The 21,133-nt window shown below is 40.5% G+C and overlaps 1 protein-coding gene across 7 annotated transcripts in view; it reads left to right on the top strand.

Moving 5' to 3' along the window:
• DOCK5 (dedicator of cytokinesis 5) overlaps nt 1–21,133 on the top strand; it is a 109,121-nt gene that overhangs the window by 14,775 nt on the left and 73,213 nt on the right. For 5 of the 7 annotated variants that reach the window (XM_090125737.1, XM_090125735.1, XM_090125738.1 and 2 more), the window contains 3 exons: nt 4,424–4,536; nt 16,861–17,052; nt 18,270–18,366. The gene's annotated coding sequence lies outside the window, so the exon portion shown is untranslated. Of the gene's footprint in view, nt 1–2,968; nt 3,600–4,423; nt 4,537–16,860; nt 17,053–18,269; nt 18,367–21,133 lie in introns of those variants that run through there. The other 2 variants (XM_090125741.1, XM_090125736.1) reach the window with 2 other exon arrangements.

The raw sequence follows: 21,133 nt of genomic DNA on the forward strand, positions 1-21,133 counted from the left end.
GTAAGCACAAGCCTCACTTTAAAGAATGTAAAGTACTCAATGAACAGTTCATTGGTGTGAACCAGCTGGCTCCTGTTTATATAGTATGTGAACTGCACAAAACATTAGAGCATGCATCCTTATCACCTCTAAGGTGATAGCACACCATTACTCCTGTTTAGCACATGTGAATACCCTGGACTTTCACATAATGTGTTTCTACAATCTTCTGAGTTCCACAAAACACCTTTTAGCAGTTTTGTAGTCCTAAAGATCTTTGTAGTTATGTCTTTAAGTGATTTTCTGAGGATGTCCTCAGGAGAGTGGAAACTTGAATTTAGTCCAGTTTTACATCAACATTTTTACCCTAAAATACCCTTTTCCTGTGGTACCTTACTATTGGTTCTAGTGAAAAATAAGAGATGGGTACATGTCTACATTCGTCACAAAGTACGTGCATTTGACTTTATATATAGTGCTATTGTTGAAAGCAGGTGGTTTATCAGCCATAGCCCCAAACTGTGCACATCTTCGCTTGTGCACTCTTTATTACTGGCTAAAATAATACCCTATAATTAAGTATGTTACTAACGAGCTTGTAGATTCTAACATATGCAGCTGCTGCAACATTTTTAATTTGATTTGTTAAGGGATATAGACATCTCTATTAAGTTATCAGCCTATGAGAAATGTGGAATAGGAAGGACCATTAGCAAATGCCATATGCTAACCTCAGTCATGTCCACACTATAATATAAGTTATGAACAAAGGCATATTCCCAAATGCAATTAACTTGTATGGAAGAGACCTATAGGGTCATCACGCCCATTGTTCATGTGGACTGAGAGAAGAGGGTTAGGTAAAGGAAAGAGGATGCAGACAGATGCAAAGCTGTGTGATGGATATGCCTGATTACAGCATGAACAATAGCTGAAGAGAAGGTCATGCAGAGCTTGCTGCTGCAAATTTACTCAAAATTTAATGAGCCCAATCTGCTACCTTTGCATCCAGCAGGAGTTTTGCCATTGCTTGGAAAGACAGGAAAATAATGCCCTGTATCAAACACTGGCTAATATTAGTGTACAGCTTTACTATTCCCCTTAAGAGATAAAAAGCCATCAGTAAGAACGCTTGTACATGCTCATGTCAGTACTTTATAGAAAGGTGGGCTGCTGTTAAGAGCATTTTTATCCTCTGCTCTAAAATGACTGCTCTACAGTTACACCTTGTGAAATATCCCCCAGATGTCCTGACTTTCATTACTCTTCTCCCATGTAACAGCCTAATTACTGGTCTTCCTTCCTGCCCAGAAAGTAAAGCCATAATCAAAGTGTCCCAAGGCTGCTCTAATTAGCCCTTAATTTCCAAAAACTAGGAATAAAACCCAATCAGACCCTAATTCTAGCTCTTTGGTTATACTGTTTCCTTCAAAAGCTTTTTAGGGGAGTTTCAGGTCTGTTTAGACTGCTCTGATTACATTATTTTGCTTTTACTTCATGAGGCATTAGGTATCTCTTCTCATGGTTTGCTGGCTCAGGACAAAACTTCACTGTACCTCCACAGTAGAAATAACCCATAATGTCAAGAAGGAACCTATCTAGAACATAATTACTTGCAGTCTTACTAAGTGACTTGGAGTCACATTTAAGGTTAAATTTCATCCTAGGTAGTTGTGAAAGCTGATTTGATTAATGGTATCATGCACAGAAGTTGCCTTTGCTATTAGATTACTGCTGCTCTTTTTCCTCCTGATTTTTGCCAGTGTTTATTGATTGAGTGTGATGCTCCAGGCATAAATAAATAAACAAAATCACGTCCTGCAGCTAATCAATGGGTGGTTTTTACAAGCCTGCAGATCGTGTTACAGGGGCAGTTGCTAACGTGGGCTCACAGATGTGACTGCAAGCTGTGATTTTTGCATGCAAATGTGATTTAAAAATAAAACCATCACCCTGCATCTATGCTCTCTGGCTTTAAAAGTGGCCTTTCTGCTCCATCTTTCACTAGAATGCAGTTGTTTCAACACCTTCGTATGCGTTGTGGCTGCCACAACCACAGCTTTTCTTACTGTTCTGTTCTTTGTCTCAGGTGAACAGAATTTCACATCACAAAAGCTCACTGTAGCACACCTTTGTAGGCTGATATCATTGGACAAAGTGTTACAGTATACACCAGCATGAATGATTAACTCATCATTTTGCCTAATTCCTCTCCTGAAGGGACTAGCTGCAAGCAGTGTTGCACCCACTGCAGTTTTGATGGAGGGGAACAGTTTGGTGCACCTCCTAACATGCCGTAATTATGATTTTCCCTTTCCCTGGATGTGCAAAATAAAGCTTTGTGAAAGTTTTGTAGGAGGAAGTGCACAAGATTTCCATTGAGATAATGTTTCACATTGATAAGGTGAGCAAATAATGATAGAAGTTTTGCCCCAAATGGCATAGTGCAGTAAGGAAGGCCAATCTGAACTTGTCACGTTGAGTCATCCATTAACTGCTACTATGCTGCCTTACAACCCCACAACATAACGTGTGATCCATACAAGAACGCAGGTTCTAGTGAATATGATCTTGCCTATAATTGTTTAACTCCATCTTTATCAGCAGCCTGTCCTAACACATTGTATGAGTCTAAATTAGCTAAAGAAAGTGGGACTTTCTTTATTGATTTCTATAGACTTTTGATTAGGTCCTTACACAAACCTGCCTCAATCCATTACAGTTACTGCGGGCTTTTTCAACAGTTCTGCCCAATCAAGAATATTTATGCTTGTAAGTTCAGCAGGGAACTTGCTGTGAAACTGGGAATGTCTCTGTGCACCACTTCTACTGCCCTATGGAAGGGTCATAAGTATTTGGGGAACTTTGAGCTGCTACGCCAGTGCTTTTAAGCCAGTAACAACAGTGCCTGAGGACCACAAATAGTAAACATTCTATCCTAAATATCTGTCTATTCAATACTGTTTCAGTGCTCAGCAATGCTTATTTCTTCACACCTGTGTCCTTACACTTTCTTACACTTAATACTTTCTATATTCTACTCTTTCACATTTGCAACAAATGTGTTCTTTTGAAATGCAAAACAGTGGCAGAAATGGTTGTGTGGAGATGACTCTGTGATGACTGAAGCTGTGATGAATTTTTATTTTAGAATCAAGGACGTTAACAAACATGAAAGAAAAAGCTGTTGAGGGGAACAGGCCTGTCTTATCAGGCTGCTAACATATTCTCAGCTTCACTTGCTTTGAATCACTGTGTTCCAGCAGACATCATTTTTCAGCTCGGATGTTTTTCATTACTTTTAAATGGTAGGGATATCTGTTCATAGACCGCAGGGCCACTGTGAGTAATGTTTTCAGAAGAAGCAAGAAACATCCTAGAGGATTTCAGTTTTTAGTCACTGTAGCAGAAGTACTAAGTCACAGCTTGCACCAGTGATCGAGCACCTGGTGGGAAGGCAGGATCAACCCAAGGGAGCTCAGGTGCATTCAGTGCCATGTTCCTGAATGACCTGAAGGGCTGGAGCCACGATCCACCCCTTCTCAGCCCTCATTTAAGGGTTGGCAGTGGAGATAAGGAGATCTTGCTGGAGGTCTCTGCTCACCTGAGGCCTTCTGAAGGTAAGCAGCTTCTTTCCTTTATTTTTGTGCCCACAGCTGTTGTGTTTGAGCAATCTTGGGACCTTGCTGCTCTGCTGTCGCTGCTGTGCTTTCTGTTGCATCACTGACACTATGGGCTAAATCTTGCTGGCTTCTATTTTAGTCAAAGAGTGTTTTGTATGAATAGGTTCAAGAAGGATTTGGCCTTTTTGTCACTTTAGTTGAGTCCAGCTGTGGGAAGTCTGCAGAAATGTCAGTGTGAGTTGTCTAGCAATCAGCAATGACAGCAAAACATGACTCTGTTGTGTGTTTACAGATAACAGCCAACAAATTGACCTTATATATCAAGCATGTCAATAAACCAAGCAACTCTTATTCTTTTGAAAAATAACTGCTCTTCATCCTGTTCTCTCTTTTCTCCCTCCCCTTACACGTGCTGTAGTGGTGCCAGCTTTAGACACTTCAGGTTTGGTTTAGATACCCTTCACAACCAAGTTACAAATCTTTCAGTTTTGACTGTGTATTTTGAGGGTAAGAAGTCCAAAGTTGCTGCATGTTATTCCTATTTATGATTGGGTAATAAGGTCTCTTCCAAGCTGAGTTCTTTGCCTTCAGATGTCTTTTATTCCTTTACCAAAGAACAACAACAGAAAATAGGATGACTTTGTTTTAAGCAGATTCACTTTCTCTACCCCATTCTGTATCATGATATTTATCTTACATGGTACATACTTTTTTCTGTACCACTCACTTCAGTATACTATCAGATCTCATCCTGAACTGTTCTCATTTAAACTTGATGTATGTTATGTCAAATAATTTGGGATTTTTAAATTTATTTTTAGAACTAGGATAAAAATGGAAAACGCTGAGGTGCCTTAGAGCTTGCATGTCTGAGACTTCAGCTCAGCATTGGAAATCATCAAGGATACATTCAGGAATGGGCAGACAACACATGGTAAGTAGCATCAGGGATATCTGGACTTTATTTCTTTAATGCCAATGCCTCTGTGCTTCTTGCTGGCATAATTTACAGTACCTTAAATGAATTAGTACCAGAGCTTCCCTGGTCTTGAAAGAATAAGTATGCATCATCTTTGACACGGCAGCTAATCACATCCAAGAGAATTCAAAGGCATGTAGTAATAAATTCTGTTATTTAAGCTTAAGATAAGGATTGGTGGTGAAAAACTGGGTTGAGAGCCAAACAGAAGCTGCAGCTTGCAAAACATATCCTGGCGTTGGGGTTGAATTCTGAAATTCACCAGGTCAAAGCATGCAGAAGTTGCTTTTAACTCAAGTGACCAGTAGTTTCTTCCTAATTACCTGTTGCACTCCCAAAGTTCATTAAGCAAACCAGGAACCTTGATCTCTAGGTCTCTTACCTTCAAGCCTTAGATCTGTTCATGTAGACCTCATTCAGGTTAAAGGCAAAATGACCAGAATTTCTAATGGTTAGCCCCCAGATGTTCTCATACTGGATGAGAAGTCAATTACTGGGTAACAGAAACCAGCTTTTCAGGTATCCCATCAACAACTGAAATAGAACAAAATAAGAGAGCATCTTTAGCCAGCAGAAATTAAGGACACTATTTTTTATAGTGTCAGCAGAATGAAGAAACTAATTTTTAGTCCATTTAGCTTTCTCCAGCCCTGTCTAGTAAAAGAGAACCCTTAAGGAAATAGCAAGTGCTCATGTCCTCCCCTGTTCTACATGGAACTTTCTGTTATTTTGCTTGCACTGTTCCAGTCTACAGCATAAAGTCTTACAACCAGTTATCTCTGTCAGTAGACAAAGGCTTGCTGTCATTGCCAGTTATTGTGAAAGGCATCTCTAAATATAGGTGTAAAAACTGTACAGCAGCCTTACCTGACACTAACTGCTTTGAATCTCACTCTCTCCCCTATGTCTGTATAACCACCACTGATTCCACTGGCTTGGTTGAATCATTACTAAATTAACTGAGTGTAAAAGGAGAATCAGACCCACCCACTGAACAGAAAGCACTGTACTTTATTCTGTTTGAAACGAGAGATTTGGTGCTTCAGCTGTCAGCAGTGAGACAGTAGATATCACCTGCGGAGCTCTTCCAGACAAGCAAGAGCACTGAGAAGCTACTGACAGCTTTTCATTTCCATTACTGGGAGCTTAAGGCATTGATGTGAATACAAAAGAACACTTTTGTTAGGTATGTGTGGCTTACACATAATGCCCTGTTGCCATTCTTGTTTGCATTTTCACGTGACGTTTCTTCTTTGTTCCTCTAGCTGGATGTTCTCTAAAAGGAGCATCACTGCTTTCCTCTGCATGGTGCTACACTTTATTTTGTTTTTCCCCCAGCAGCCTTAGGTGGTTGGACTGTTAATGTAGTTAGGTAAGGGGTGGGAGGAAGGAAGAAATCTAGGCTCTGAAACAGAACAGCAAGGCATGTATTTGTGCAGCACAACCCTCTTGTCCATACTGCTTTGTCACTAACAAAGCCCCACAGGTTTCTCACTGTGTGCTCTCAGGCCCAGAATCTGGGCTGCCCTTCACAGGATAGAGAGAATAATGCTAGCTTGGCTCTTCCCAAATTCAAATAGGTCTAACCTCTGGGACTGCTCCAATTTATTGCCTACAGCAGCTCCCTTGAAGGCCAGTGACAGACAACCTAGAATTGGTGAACTACAAACTATTTTCTCTGGATTTCCTTAAATCCTTGCATAGGAATTTTAGTCAGCATCAAGGAAGAAGAGACAAAGATGTGAGTGTAATAGATGGATATGTTTGGCAGGCAAAATTTTGATGTTGGAAGAAATTCAGGTCAGCTGTGAAATGAAGATTTTAAGGAGTTTCTTTAGAAAATATTTCTCTGCTCCAGCTTCAGTAAACTTCTACTTTTCCTTCATTCCTCCAGCTGAACTGTTTACTGAGGGTTGACCTGAATTTACAAATAACCAATCTTCCACCAAAAATGCATTTTATTTTTTTCAGTGATTTGAAAATATAAATTTCAACAAAGTTTAACCAAAGAATTTGGGTGGAGGCCGTGCCTAAGTTTGCCATACAAATCAGATGGATTGGGGAAAACTGCACTGTCATGCAAGCCTTATACTGGATCTTTGCAGTGAACATCCAGCAATTAGGATTTTCAGGCAGGAATTTGCAAACCCTATTCCTCTGCAGCAAGCACTTGCTATGTGAAAAGTAACAAACCAAAATATTCTTTACAGATGCTTTTATATACAAATATATTGAGATTCTGAGGTAAGTGAATATAGATCCTTCATATTCTGGTGCTTTTAGCTCGGACACCACAAAGTTTAATGCCTGCTTTTCTTTGCTCAGAGAAGGGTTAAGCTTTGTGTTTGCCGACAGCATTGCAGCAAAGGGGATAAAGTAAGCTTGAAGGGCAGAAATGATGTACTGCATCTTTAATAGGGTGTGTCTAATCCACTTGCTGCAGTCTCTGCTGCAGTGAGGTTCAATTTGGGCTCTGTCTGTCTTTGTTAACTCTCCTTATTTTATGATAATTGGAGATAGAACAAGAATGGCTGTTAATCTGAAGCTGACCAGTAGCCCATGAAGGGTGGGAACCTTGGTGTAGCACACATCCCCAGCTCTGTCACCCATTTCTTAAACCAAAAACTTTTGTTAGTGATTCTGAGCTTTCAGTGAGTTTAAAGGTTCTGTTGCATATAAAAAAGGGCTAGGCAGGGATTTGGGCACACTGAGCTATCTTTCCCTGTTAGCAACTACACAGAGTCATCAAATGTATTTTGCAGTAGTTGCTGAATGTTACTGGATCAACTTGGTGCTTATATAAAGGAGATTATTAGGCTATTGAATATCCCTGAGATTTTTAACAGTCCCTCAAGCTCATTTTACCTGCAGTAAAAAGTGGAAAAAAAAAAATAAAAGGCTTCTTAAAGTGTTGAGAAGCAGGTGTTAGAGGATTAAAAGGAGAGCTTTTGAAATTGTATCCTCTGCCTTGGGGACTGCAGTGCTGACTGTACTGTACTGGGCAGGTCCAGAGCCACATACAAAGTCATTGCACATTGTATAAAGCTTTGTGTAGTCTCCTGAGTGCTTGCTCCCATTATATATAAACATCCATCTAGGACAGAATTATCATATTTAAAACCTGTGAATTTGTCTATTACCAACTTAGTGTTCACAGCTATTTTTGTGTTTAAAGAAGACTTTTTTTAAACTACCTTGTAATTTATTACTTCTCTGACATATGGTGTTGCTATAAGAAGAGTTCCAATGTCACTGAATGTACTTGTGGTTTCACACTCGGCTCTAATCCTTTTAATTGAACTTCTGATCATAATGTGCATCCATGACTTGGTCTTTTTTCTACCAAGGTGAAGCACTGTCAACTATTTTATTCATTGAAATCAAAAGGCGATATTTAACCGAATCTTAAATAATTGAGGCTATCATTTTAACTTGCATATTCTTACAGCCTCATGCTGCTAACACATTTGTATGCATGGGCTCCTGCAGAATATGTGGAGTCCACCAAAAACTAATCAGGCTTCTTGTTAATATTAAGGACAGTTTGCAAGATCAGCCTCTGTAATTATAAAGCAGCAGGCATAATTTCTGCTCATCTGTGAAGCATTCACAGTACTTCTGGCACTGAAAATGAGATAGCACTTGTTTAATCTCCTCCAATGTCGTGAGAGTTCTCTATTTGAAGTCCTGCAGAGACTTCAGAGGAGATTGCAGAACACGGAGTGGCTAGCATTTCACTTAGAGTTAGGGAGCACATATATTTTCAGAGGAAGTGCAGAGCCAGACTTCAAAGCTCATTGAGCAATGTTACCTCCGGAACAGCGCAAACCCTTTTAGATGACACAGTGCATCAGCTATACGAACAGTGAAATGCTGCTGATTCATCTCTATCTTTACTTTCTCTTACCTGAACTGTAGTGCCACCAAGCGTCAATCCGCAGGAAGGCAGCAGCCCTGCCTGATCGAAACAAGCAGCTTCCAAATGATCTTTTCCAGGGAATGCAGTGTTCTGCAGCAGGTGGGACTAGAGCTAAAACATCATCTATGAAACAGAAATATGGAGGCTTGAAGTTGGGATAACAGCATGGATTCTACCAAAGACTTAAAACTCACTATCAGAAACAGATTTAGGAATGTTCTTAGCTTAGAACTGTTGATTGATAGAAATAATGGCTCAGTAGTTAATACACTGGGTATTAATGGTCCTACAGCACAGCTAAGACCAGAAGGTAGTAGCAGGTGCTTTGTTTATGACCAATTCCTCACGAACCAGAGATGGAGTCTGAAAGCAAATGTGCGAAACTGATGAGCTGAAAGGGACCTTATCTGTTGGCCTCTAAAACATTAGTTCTGTGGTGATAGATGGAGAAAAGGAAAGATGATATTAATATAAGATTGTGGCAGCCTTGAATGATGAGACAATACATCATATGAAGGCATTAATCTTATGTAATTTCAGAGAAGGAAACTTGCCAAAACTGACGTAAATAGAAATCTGGAACATTTCTAGGTATTATACTCTATTTGATTCTCAAGTGGTGGACTCTGCCAGGACTCACTGTGCTGGCATTTTTTTTTTTATAACACTCAAGGTGATCCACATTTGTCCTGCATTCCTTCCTCTGAGTTATAAGAAGGCAATAATGTCTGTATCAAGTAATCTGTATCACATCTGAGATCAAGTAATAGAAAAGCTGTTCTCTTCATGTCAGTAGAGATTTACTGGCTAATTGTTCTGTGCTATTAAACAGTGCTGTTAATAAGATTGGAATACTTGTTTAAGAAAGTAAGCCTACTGACCGAAATGTGAGTATGAGAGCAGATCCCACTCAGAATGTGGGCTGTAGCTAATTGAGAAATTGCTCCCTACAGTGTATTTTATGGTTTCCAATGGAACCAAACTGAATTTTTTCTAAGTAGGCAAAAACTGGAAGTAGCCAAGCAGAAGGTAAGGCACTATGAATTTTCCTTCTTAGAAGAAGGAATGCAGGGAGCGCATGGAAAACAATGGTGTGCCTCACCAGGAGATCTGCCTGTTCCCTGCAGTGCTGGAACAAACATTGCCAGGTTTGTAGGGCCAGGGATGGCTTTGTCAAATTGCAAATCAAATCTGCTTCTGCTTTCCTTCCCTCAAACAATATATTGAACTGCTACCTATGAATCAGCCGTCCCATCTGGTACTCACTAAAACCAAAGAGCTGAATCACCAAACTGAATAGAGTTGGAGCTGGCTGCTTAATTGGTGGATTTATGTCTTAATATGGAGAAACATTCAAAGCCCTGAGAGGTGTCAGCGTGTCACTGGAGGCAGCAGAGTGGGACTGACTGACAGCAGCTGAGATCCAGTGTTCTCATTTGTTTTCTCATGCAGACTTTAGACAAGTAATTATAGATTGCACGTAAGCACACACACAAAATGCTCTTAAGGACAAAAGACTCTATCTTTTTTGTGCATTTTTTTTTTATTTGTTATACTGCAGTCTTGGCTAAAGGCCATCATCTGTGATCTCTTGTGCTACTGCATACTTTTATAAAAGAATATAGGTATGATTTTAGAGTCCTTCAGTGTTTAATCCTTCACCACGAGAGTTGGCATTGGATCAGACGTTGTCTTGCTAAGATTAGTCTTCAATGTCAGTAAAGAAATAATACAATCAAGTCTTCCTCCCTTTCTTACCATGCAGTTTTGATTAACAAATCAGTGTTTCTAGACCATTGTGTTAAAGAGCGCTGCTTGGGCAGGGTGTTGGCAATCTGTTCCTATATGACTTCTACACTAAACTCACTAATTAAAATCCAGAATAATAGGAAGACGGGGCTTTTTCTTACCTTCTACAGAGAGTTACCATTTGCCAGCAAGTAATTCTATTTTCTTTTGCTTGGTTGGTTGCTTTTGCTTTGCCACAGGCAGCACGCATACCCTGAATGCCTGGCAACAGTGATCTGACGTCAGCCCAGGCACAGAGCAGCAGAAATAGTGCCTTGTCACCGTGTTCTCCTTGGGCGTGAGCTGCATTATGCTGTCTTAAATTGCCTGCAGAGAGAAATGCAAACAAGGTGCTTAGCCCAGCCAGGGAGGGGGGTTACAGACAGTGCTGCAATGGCAGCGTGGTGCATGCTGAGGGCACAGCACGAGCTGTTTCCTCCTGGAACAAGTGACTCCTTGTCAGCTGCTGCCAACTGCTGTGCATAGCAAAGTGGCAGAACTGCTGCCTTCCGCAGTGCACAAAACCATCCCGTGCAAGGCAATGGTTCCCACTTCCTGTAGGACCCATAGAGCAATGTGCTGGACTGAATTTTGAACTGCCTCTTCAGGTTTTGAAAAGCAAAGATGGTTGAAGTTGATGTGCTTGTCTATAAGAAATCCTTAAAGATCTTGATTCTATAAATGCCCTTTTTGTTTTCACACAGTAAATACTGAGAGTAGAACTGCCATTCAGTTACATCTCGTGTCATTTCTGTGTGCTGGAGGAGGTAGGTTTTCATGCAGAAGATAGAAATCTGCAGAAATACTCGAGCTAGGCAAGGAATTTGGTAGGAAACATTACAGAAACTGAAATCCTACATGCTGACTCATCAGTTGTGCAAAATGCGTTTGTGGAGCAGTTTTCAACTGCTTTTCTTTTTCTCCTGCGAAGGGGAGCAGGCCATTGGCCCCAGGTGTGCTGTAGCTTTGTCAGAAAGGGGTCTGAGGGCTGAGAGCTCTGCAGAGCAAACTGTCCCACGTTGATCTCTTGGTGGCATCTAGCGTTTCAAATATGTAACAGCATCTCCTTGCAAGTGGGACTGCGGTAACCTTGAGGACTTCCCTTGAGATTAAACGTTTGTAGATCTCTTTTTGTGCCGCATATCAGCTCCTGTGAGGGCTGTACACTCAGACCTTTTAAAAGAAACAATTTCTAAAGCCCCCCCCCCCTCTATCCCAGTGCTTTCCTTTGATTTGGGCACTTAGTGAGTTTTTTCTTCATCTTCGATACATCTGTCATTAATCCCCACTCTCAGGGATTTATGATTTCTGCTGCCCTCAGTTCTAAGCTGAGATTCTTTTCCCTCCCAACAGCTGTAATAGTTCCGCTCCTCTGAAGGGATGAAACAATCTGTTGGACCCTGTGTTAGAATTAACCTCATGCTATTGAGCATTGAGACAGCAGAAGGTGTCTGTGAATGTTACTGGCAGAACTGTTTTCAGGCTCTGTGCCCCTTTCATGAAAGGCAGAGAAAGAAGGCAGTTCTTCTATTGTCACAGCTGGGTGAAGTGGAATGTAAGCTGAGAGCTTAATGGCTGGTGCTGGAGATCTTCAAACCTGTGCACTCTTCTGCTAATAGGTGCTTATTATTTCAGCTCTTCGACCCCATCTCTGAGCAGTGAGAACCAAGCTTACTTTGCTTCCTCTTTTTCTCTTCTCTGGCTCACTTTGTTAGAGGAAAAAAAAACCATTTACATTCAGGATATCGTGCACCTGATGCACTGCGTAGAGCCAGCACACTCTCCTGCAGGTCTACATATATGAGAGATTAATGTGCATCTCTTTGAATGCACAACAAAACTTTCAATGTCTTTTGAAGTTATTTCTAGAATGGAGAGGCTCCCAGGAAGAGAGAGATTCTACCTCTGGAAAGTGAAAACTGAGGGAGACTTTGCAAGAAATTTCCTTTAAAAATGAAAGCCTATTTCAAAACGGAGAGGGTTGACTTGCATAGAGAATGTGCAAAGCTCCAGAGGGATTCTTTTATCAGCAGTACTGCATGCATCAGGCAGTGTCCCAGAAAAAGTGTTTATGTATTGGTATTGTCTCTCAGTTTTGTTTGTCCATATTCTGAATACATCTTTCCTCCTTTCCAATGGAGAAAAGGAATAAAGTTGAAGAAAAAGATTAAGATAAAACTCATAAAAAGAACCAGGATTAGATGCATGGAGAAATTCTTATCATTCGAGCACTTGTTTATTCCTATGCGAATGAAACTGACTCATAAGAAATATAGTCCTTATTTATTATTAGCATGTGCATCATGTGAAACTTAGTGCTTATTCAGAGCATTTCCTCTAAAGATTTCAGAACTTTTTATGTATGTTAATCAAATCCTGTTAGTAAATATAAGGAGTTTACCTTTGGATGATGCAAGGAGCATACTATATCCAGAACCCTTAAGTTCTAGATTAATACTTCTGAAGACTTGCATATAACTTTTTTTTTTTTTTAACAATAAAAAAGCCCATATCCACCTCATTTTAACTTAAATTCATGCTAAGTGGAGATTAGTCTGAGCTGCAACATCTGTATTTGGTTATTAGATCAGGTGACATCTTGGTTGCCTTTACTGTTTGTGTCTGGGTCTTGAAATTACAGCACTTAAGTTACAGCTTGAGTTCATCTGTTCTAAGATCTAGATTTGATTTTTTTTAATTAGCAAAAGTTTATTGCTTGAGAAATAGTCACATATGACAGCAGAGACAGGTGAGCATCAAACTCATGTGGGATCAGTCAGATTCTTCTATTCCTGCTTTACTTTGTGCATCTCAATCTACATCTCCCATTCACCAACCAAATCTCTGAGCTGGTTGTGTCAGGAGGTGACCTCTGCAGTAAGAACATTTATTCTTTTTTACAAAATGTCTGAACTCCTTGGAAGAAAAACATTCTACTCTTGTATGTAACAAGGGATCCAACTTAGGAAGCTGTTTCTAGCTTTCTGGTATCCTAAAGGCCAAAATCAGAGGCTTGGACACACAACATAGAGACTTCCCAGGAGCAGAGGAAGGAGGAGTATTGCTTTTATGCAAGGAATTATTGATTGCAGTCTGCTAAGGAGAAGTATGACATTTGCTCACGAATCTGAAGAATTATTGGAAGCTCATTTCCAGCCCTGAAAATTTTGATTAAATCTGACCACACAGCTCCCTGCTGAGGACACTTTCGGGAACAAGCTCTTCAGACATTAAAGATGTAAGAGTTGCATTAAAATATAAAATAGTCGATATCCATGATTCATCTGTGATGGATAGATACCACAGGCATTGCAAGAGGGCTTCTACTAATAGCCACTTTGGAATTAGCCAGTGATTCTTAATGAAAATGCCTGCCAGCACTTCCTCCTTTTAATCTTTCACATGATCTCAAAGAGGAGGGAGGACTGGGATCACTGGAACAAAAGTAAAATGAGAGTCTGCGAGCCTCTTGGTAGCTCCTGTTCTATTACAGTTGTGCCATAGTGGCCCTAGTTGAGAGTTCTGGCCTGCATGGTAGGAAAGAAGCAGGAATAGAATGAAAGCAGGCTGAGTTTTTCCTACTGGTGTAAATAAGCAGAGTAAATATCTGACTGCCAGCATGACCCAAATACATCCATTGTTGTACTTCATCTTTCAACTCAAGTGTTGCAAAATCTCTTTCTATCTATGTAGAGTGCTAAAACCAAATTTCATCACAGCATTCCTTGCTGTTCCATGCTTTGTAAATGGAGTAATTATAGAATCACTAATCTTTTATTCTCTCATCTTATGTCTCTTATGGGTGGGTGAAGAGTGCCACAACAGCAGCAGCAACATGTTTGTTCTCCCATCCTGAAATTAACTGAGCTCTCTTGCATCTCACTGATGATAAAACTGGTTTAATTTTCCATAGTAAATAGGAACGATATAGCATAATAAACCCTACAGTACATTAGCCTTGAAATTAAAGTATTTTATCAGCTATACGTTTCTACAAAACATTTATCTCCACAACAATTATTCAGTCAGATAGGAGAAAGGAGCCCAGGAATATTCACAGTGTGAAATGGTGTCATAAAACAAATATTGCCCTGGGGTTGCTTTTTTTTTTCTGTTTCATATCTAGCAGAACTCTGTGCTTTCTTATCACAGTTCCAAACCGTTCATGGAGCTGCTGTATTATATGGAAACAATGGTAGGAAGTGAATAACTGCCACAATATAATGAATAAGGAGTAGAAAATATAACCCTATAACCATTTAGCTGTGTAGAAACCAGCAACTAGATGAAAGAAGAGTTAGCAGTTCATGGCTTTTTGGTAGACCAGTACCAGTGTGAGACAGGAGTATAAATGAACCTACCAGTTGTGAAATTCATCTTCCTTCAATTGATAGAGTTCCTCCTCCAGCCTCATTTTTTCTTGTCATAAAATAGCTAATGGGTAAAATAAAATAGCCAAAGCAGAGTATGGGAATCTGGAATCCTTAGGTTTGTGTTACAGGCTCTGAACAAGTCTCTAATAATGGAATGAAAGAAATGAGATTTTGCTCCTCACTTCACAGCAATTAGCCATGGAATCTACTTCTAAATGGTGCTGCCATTGAAATTGTTCTTCCTCTATGACTTAGAATGTGCCTTTAGGAAAAAATAACAAGTGAAAATGGTTTCTTTAAGCTCATACTCTGTATTTTCTTGGATTTTAGGCTGATTTACTGCGAAGAATGGAAATGGCTTTATTTTTGAAGGAAGAGTTGCTTGCTTCTTGCTTTTTGTCATTCTTAATTTGTAAAGCTCCCATCAGTAGCTGAGGAAGTTCTAAGTAACCCAGAATGTAACTGTGTACAAGACTGGGACACGAACACAAATTTCTTTCTCTCTCCATCTCTGATGAAATACCAAACCAGTCATATGAGTTCATAACGATCATTTCTTGTAGAAGTTTTTCTCTTGTTTCAGTCACGCACTGAAGATCTGCATCTTCCCTTCTGGCACAACATCAGCTCATGCAAATCTGCACAGAAACACCGACATTGGTAAAGGACTGCTTGCTTCTATCAGCTGATAACGTGTTCTGCTGTTTCCTTAAATGTGCTCACATTGCTCACAGTTTTATGGCAGACTTCATTTGGGTAACACATACCTCTTCAGATCCATTGTTGACAGAACAAGGTTACAGAGATCTTTATCTTCACAGATTTTGCAATAAAAGCTTGAAGTCTATTTCTGTCAAACTTGCTCGTTCTGTTATTCCCTAGAAATAGCCACAAATTTAAGTCTAGCAATTTTGATTGAGATTTTACCTGAGGCCACTGGCTTGCAAAACCTTTCATCAAACATGCAGCAATCTTTTTGAGAAAGGGAACAGCAAGATAACCTTTACCTATGCTTTCTGCTAATCTTTTTAAAAGAAGTTCAAAAGCAAGATAAAACAATTTAATATCCAGCTGTTGGAAAAGGTCTTGTTATCCCAAGTTGAAACATAGCAGTCAGGTGATCTCCAACTGAAATTCATGTCACAACCCTATTTGTCATTGCTGAGACCAACATTTGAATGTCACAACCCTATTTGTCATTGCTGAGATCAACGTTTGGAGCATGAAATGTGAAAGGCAAACAAAGCAATTGATTTTGATGAAGTTGTGCTGATTTACATCCACTGAAGATCATGTCCACTGAATGAGTTACTAACGTGGCTTCCAACAGTAGCTCATGAATGAGCTGAAGAGCAGAATTTAATGCTCTTTCTCAGTGCATGTGGCAGCAGTGAATGGGCTCAGGTGAATTATAGATGATGAAGATAGTTAAAAGCAGTTTTAAAGCCAGATCTCTGAATGCTGCACGCTTTGAGGTACCATATCTCCTTGCATTTTATACCAGTTATTGAATTTGGGACTTAACAGAATCTACAGGAGTAAGATATTGGCCTGCTTGTATTGGTGCAGGTAAGTGAATGTTTCTATGCATCATACAGCAGTGGAGATACTCTTAAGTGTTACAGACATCCTATTACATTTGCACTTTCCTTGGCATATTTTGCTTCACTGGAGTTTTGCAGCAATTGTAGAAGTTGACTGCATGAATGGTGCTTTGATTTGCATGGGTAGGCTTCATGTTTGAACAAAGGAAAAGATTACTATCTGGAGAAAATGCAGAGTAGATGGGAAGATTCTTCTATCAATCCTTAATAAGAGACAGATGGAGGAGGAGTAGGGAAACTGCTTTGAAATTGTAATAAACTCAGACATAAAAATACAAAGCTATTAAAATGGAAACACCAACTAACTGATTACTCAGAACCTGTTCAGCTGACCTAGGGATACATCAAGGCAGACTTTTCCAGAGCTGCCTAAGGGTTGTTATAGTTCCCATTCCTGTCTAATTGAAAAAGAGTCAGGTTTCAGAACTCAGATGGCTTTGGAATTTTTCGCACCAAATCATGAAACAGAGATGATGATTACTTTTCATCTGGAATTCCTCCTGAGAAAAAAGTGATAAGCCTGTCTAATGAACCATTATGCTACTCAGTGCTGTGTTACTCCAGCTCAGTAATGCATAACTACCAAAATCAACAGCTCTGCACCATCAGGACTGAAGAAATGCAGGGGTGACGTGGAGAAAATCCAGTGGAACTGCATAACTTTGTGGCTTTGGACTTGTCCCATGCTGAGGCTGCTAGTCATGCCAGCTGCTGCTGCTAAGGAGAAGTCAAGTCCTCTTCACCTCTCCAAGACTCCAAACTTACTCCACAGGATTTAGCATTTGAGGTACTTTCAAATTCCTACTAGACACCTTTCACGTCATTAAGCATCTGAACATCTTTACAAATCTGTCCCTAAGACTTGCATCAGTTTTGGAAAAGGAAACTCCGTAATTGCTTTTGGGATTTTTTAGACAAAAGCAATAACTTTACATAGCATGTTCTTTATTGGACCTCTCAGAAACATTGCTTACCCACTGTTCTCCTTGTTTGTCAACCCAAAATATCATGCAAGATGACAGTTTTTATCTCCCAGAGAATTTGCTACTCTGCCTTCTTCAAAGAAGTACTGTATGCCCTCCTTAAGAAGTGATCTGTGCTGTATATAAATAAAACAGAGACAGGGAACACCCATTCACATTAGACCTTAGGTCAGTGAGCTGTGCATAGAGCTGCTATGTATTTTTTTCCACTGAAGGAAGTGTTTCCTTCCATCACTGCAGGGAGACAGAACAAACTGTATTTGCAGAAGAACAAATCTTGCAATAATTCATAAACAGTCATTTGCTTTTTCTTTACTCTTAAATAGGAGAGGGCATTTATATATGAGTTTGTTGTCCCTTAGTTCTGTGTGATAATCAAAGGATGGGTACTAGCAGCTGTAAACCTCAGTGTAGGTAAGGAATGCTTGTGCTTTCTCACAGCTGTGTTGGTAGAGAACAATCCAGAAAAAAACACTGTTGGTGAAATCAGTGGTTTTGTTGAAAAGTTGCTTAGAAATATCACTGTTGCTTTAACAGAACAACAAAATGAGCTGACAATGTGATAATGCAAGCTAGTATTGTTATACAAGTATTTGCCTTATTTGGGTAACAAAATATGCAAGGAAATAGCTATATATACATATATCTGGGCTGCGAGATCTTCAGATAAAACGAAACAGCAGTATTGCATGATAAAACATGTACAGGCAGATAGGTAAAAACTTCTCCTATTGTAGTGTATGTATTTGCATATTTAATTGCATACATGGCTATCACATGCTTTTTAGTTATGACTTCTGCTGGTGTTTGGAAAATAAGGGCTCATTTCTGATCTATACCTGATCATTCATCAGGTGGAGGGTTTGAATTGTGGTAGAAGGGTTTTTTTGCTGTGTGGTCATGCACTTAGTACTGTGCTGAACAAGAGTTTTATTATTTTCTCCACTGCTTCTCTTCTTTCTCTTAAATTACAGTGTAAGCTTCTTGATCCAAGTAACACCTTTTTTATATCTATGCACAGAACCCAGCAAGATAAGAACTCTTGCAGTCACCTGCCTGGATTCTAAGTGTTACCGTAGGAAAAGCTTTCCACTGCCGTTTCCATTCATCCACTGAAGGTAAGCACATTCTTCAGCTATTGAAGTTCTTACTTGGAACATAGGAGGGCACTAGAATTACATTTCTTCATCTCTAATTATGTACAAAGCAAGGGATGCAGTTAGGCAGCGCTTTAGAAATGTTTGTAGGATACAGGATTCTTTCTAACTTCAAGTTCTGAAATGCTCAGCTGTCAGGTAAATGGCAACTATGAAATGTGAAAGTAATACAACATTCTCAGTGCCTATGAATGCCTATGAACCCTGGTCACCCACATTGCCCCCAGTTTTCATCTGTAACATGACATCAATCTTGTGGGTTTGAGGTGGGATTTATATGCAGAGAGATCATCTCTGCTGAAAACCTGATGATAATTTAATTATCTGTCTTGCTGTTGTCAGGGGCAGAGAACAGGGTCCAGACTTTGCCATTAACATCACTGCTTAAGCAGCACATAAGCACTGAAAGATAAAAAGAAAAATATTTGGTAAAATAAGATTAATAAAAGCCTTTCCTCAACAAAACCTACTTTCAGTGGTAGCTGCAGCTTCCTGTTCCTTGTGCCCCTAACACTTGCAAATCATTGTATTTAACAAATCATTCAACTATCTCCAGTTAAAAAACAAAAAGCAACCAGCTGCTCTAGTTGCTGCTTGTCTGTCTTTCGTGTTTTGCTCTGTTTTTCATTTGCTGCCAAGAATTTGCTTTACCTGGGCTGGAAAATACTGGCTCAGTTCAGTCAACTTAACCCTAACAACAGGAATCTTACAGTAAAATGAAGCTTTTAGGCTGGCAGACTCTCCATCAGAGAACCTCCAGCCAAAGGCCTTGGCAGCCACGATGTGGGTCTTCTTTTGAAAACTCATGTCACAGTCTTCCTAACACTTTGCTGTTCTGGCCTCAGACCCAGCCACTTTCCACACTCCCTCTCTGGTCATCTATGAGACACTCATCAAGCTGCTGTTTTATTTGGTGTGATGCTATGGAAAGCCATTGCCTAGCATAAGGAAGAAGGAAAGGAAGCAAACTTTACCAGCAAGGAAAGAGATATTTTTTTCCCCTCTTTCTAAAGAGAGTAATTTTAACTTTGAATGTTACGGTGTGAGGAATGTTTGGCTTGAAGTACTGAAGCTTTTACATGAAGAACACTTCAGGCATTGCTAAAACAGCACTCCAGGGGTGGGTGGGTGGGTGGGTGGATGGATGGATGGATGGATGGATGGATGGATGGATGGATGGATGGATGGATGGATGGATGGAGAGTTCCCTGGACAGAGAGGAATGCAGGGTGATGCAAGAAAAGCAGTCTCCTCTGCTTCACTTGCTCTGCCACACACTGCAAACAGCCTCATCCAGACAGTCTGGTATCAGATCAGAGGGGCTCAAACAACCATCACCCCTTTCATTGCCTTGATAGCATTATTGCATTGCTCTTTGTATTAAGGTCTGGAGTGGTTGCAGTATTAACCTTATATAAGGAACAAGTGAATCTTCCAGAATAAAAGGATTTGTAAAATATCTCAATGTACCTTCCTCCAAGTTTAGGAAGTTGTTAGGTGCCTCTGAGCTGGTGAGGGGGCTGGCCCTGGGCAGCACTGTGCAATTCCTGTCAGCCCTCAGCTCCCCATGGAATCCCTATGGGGCTACATTCAGTGGCACTGCTGAATCTTCAGCTCGAGCAACTAACAGGGTTTTATGGGTTAGAACAAGGGCTTCAAGTACATCTCAGTACAGCATCTGATGCACAGGTGGCTGAGTTTAATTAGGGTTTTTATGAAAAACAAATTAGTTAACCAGTTCCAACTTCCACTGACGTTCTCTGTGGAAGCTTCAGGTGCTGTGCAGGTATTGCAAGAGTCCACATTCAACCTCTCAGCTGCAGTGTTACGATGTTCAGTGGCTCAGAGGCAGACGCCTGAGCATAGCTGGGAGCATGTCAGTCCTGTTGTGAGCATCCCTTGGGAGCAGAGCACGTCACTTCAGAGCAGGGTTTGTCTTTCTAGTGAGGGTAACATTGCAGTGCATCACATCTGGATGAGTAATGTGCTGTGCATGCAACAAAGGCACAGGCTGAGCACCTGACCAGATCAGCAGGTATTGTGAAAATGTTGTATGCTGGTCCTGTGGTGTGTAGTGACATCAAGTGTACTTATGTTGGGCTGGCAAGGATCAAGGTTATTTGTCGGAGAGTGCAAATTACTAGTAATTAATTGTTATTTATATCTCTCTACCACTTAGAGGCGCCAGTGAAGATGAAGGCAAATTAAATTTAGTAGAAGCATAGATGGGAGAGGCTGTAGTATGGAAAGCTGCTCTGAAGATGCACAAGGGATGCATCTGGGGCTCAGATGAAGTGATCTGCCCAGGGCAGTGCAGCAGCTGAGCACAAGAGCTATCCTCAGTGCTTCTGACTTGTAATGTAAAGTAATGAAAAAAGCTGATCTCCCTGGATTTTCATGCTTCAATGCAATTAAACAGGTTGTGTTTTCAGGTATTCAGAATGCTTACTGTTTTCACTGCCTGCCATGGGAGACAGGCATACTGCAAAGGCAGAGATGAGATCCCATTACTTCCCAAGGAGATGGGGTTGTAAGGACCCCATAAGGACCGGGACATTCTCAGCTCCACCCCCATTTAGATATGACGGGTGTGATTCTCAGTGGTGCTGCTTAATGGAGGGTATCAGCAGCGGGTGGCACTGAGACGCAGCACAGACGGCAGCGCAGCTTTGGAAGCCGGGCAGTCTGGTTCAGGTCAGAACCTCAGACCTGCACAGCAGGATCCGGG

The sequence above is a fragment of the Phasianus colchicus genome, chromosome 27 (assembly GCF_987193195.1).
Source record: "Phasianus colchicus chromosome 27, bPhaCol1.hap1.1, whole genome shotgun sequence".
NCBI lineage: Eukaryota > Metazoa > Chordata > Aves > Galliformes > Phasianidae > Phasianus > Phasianus colchicus.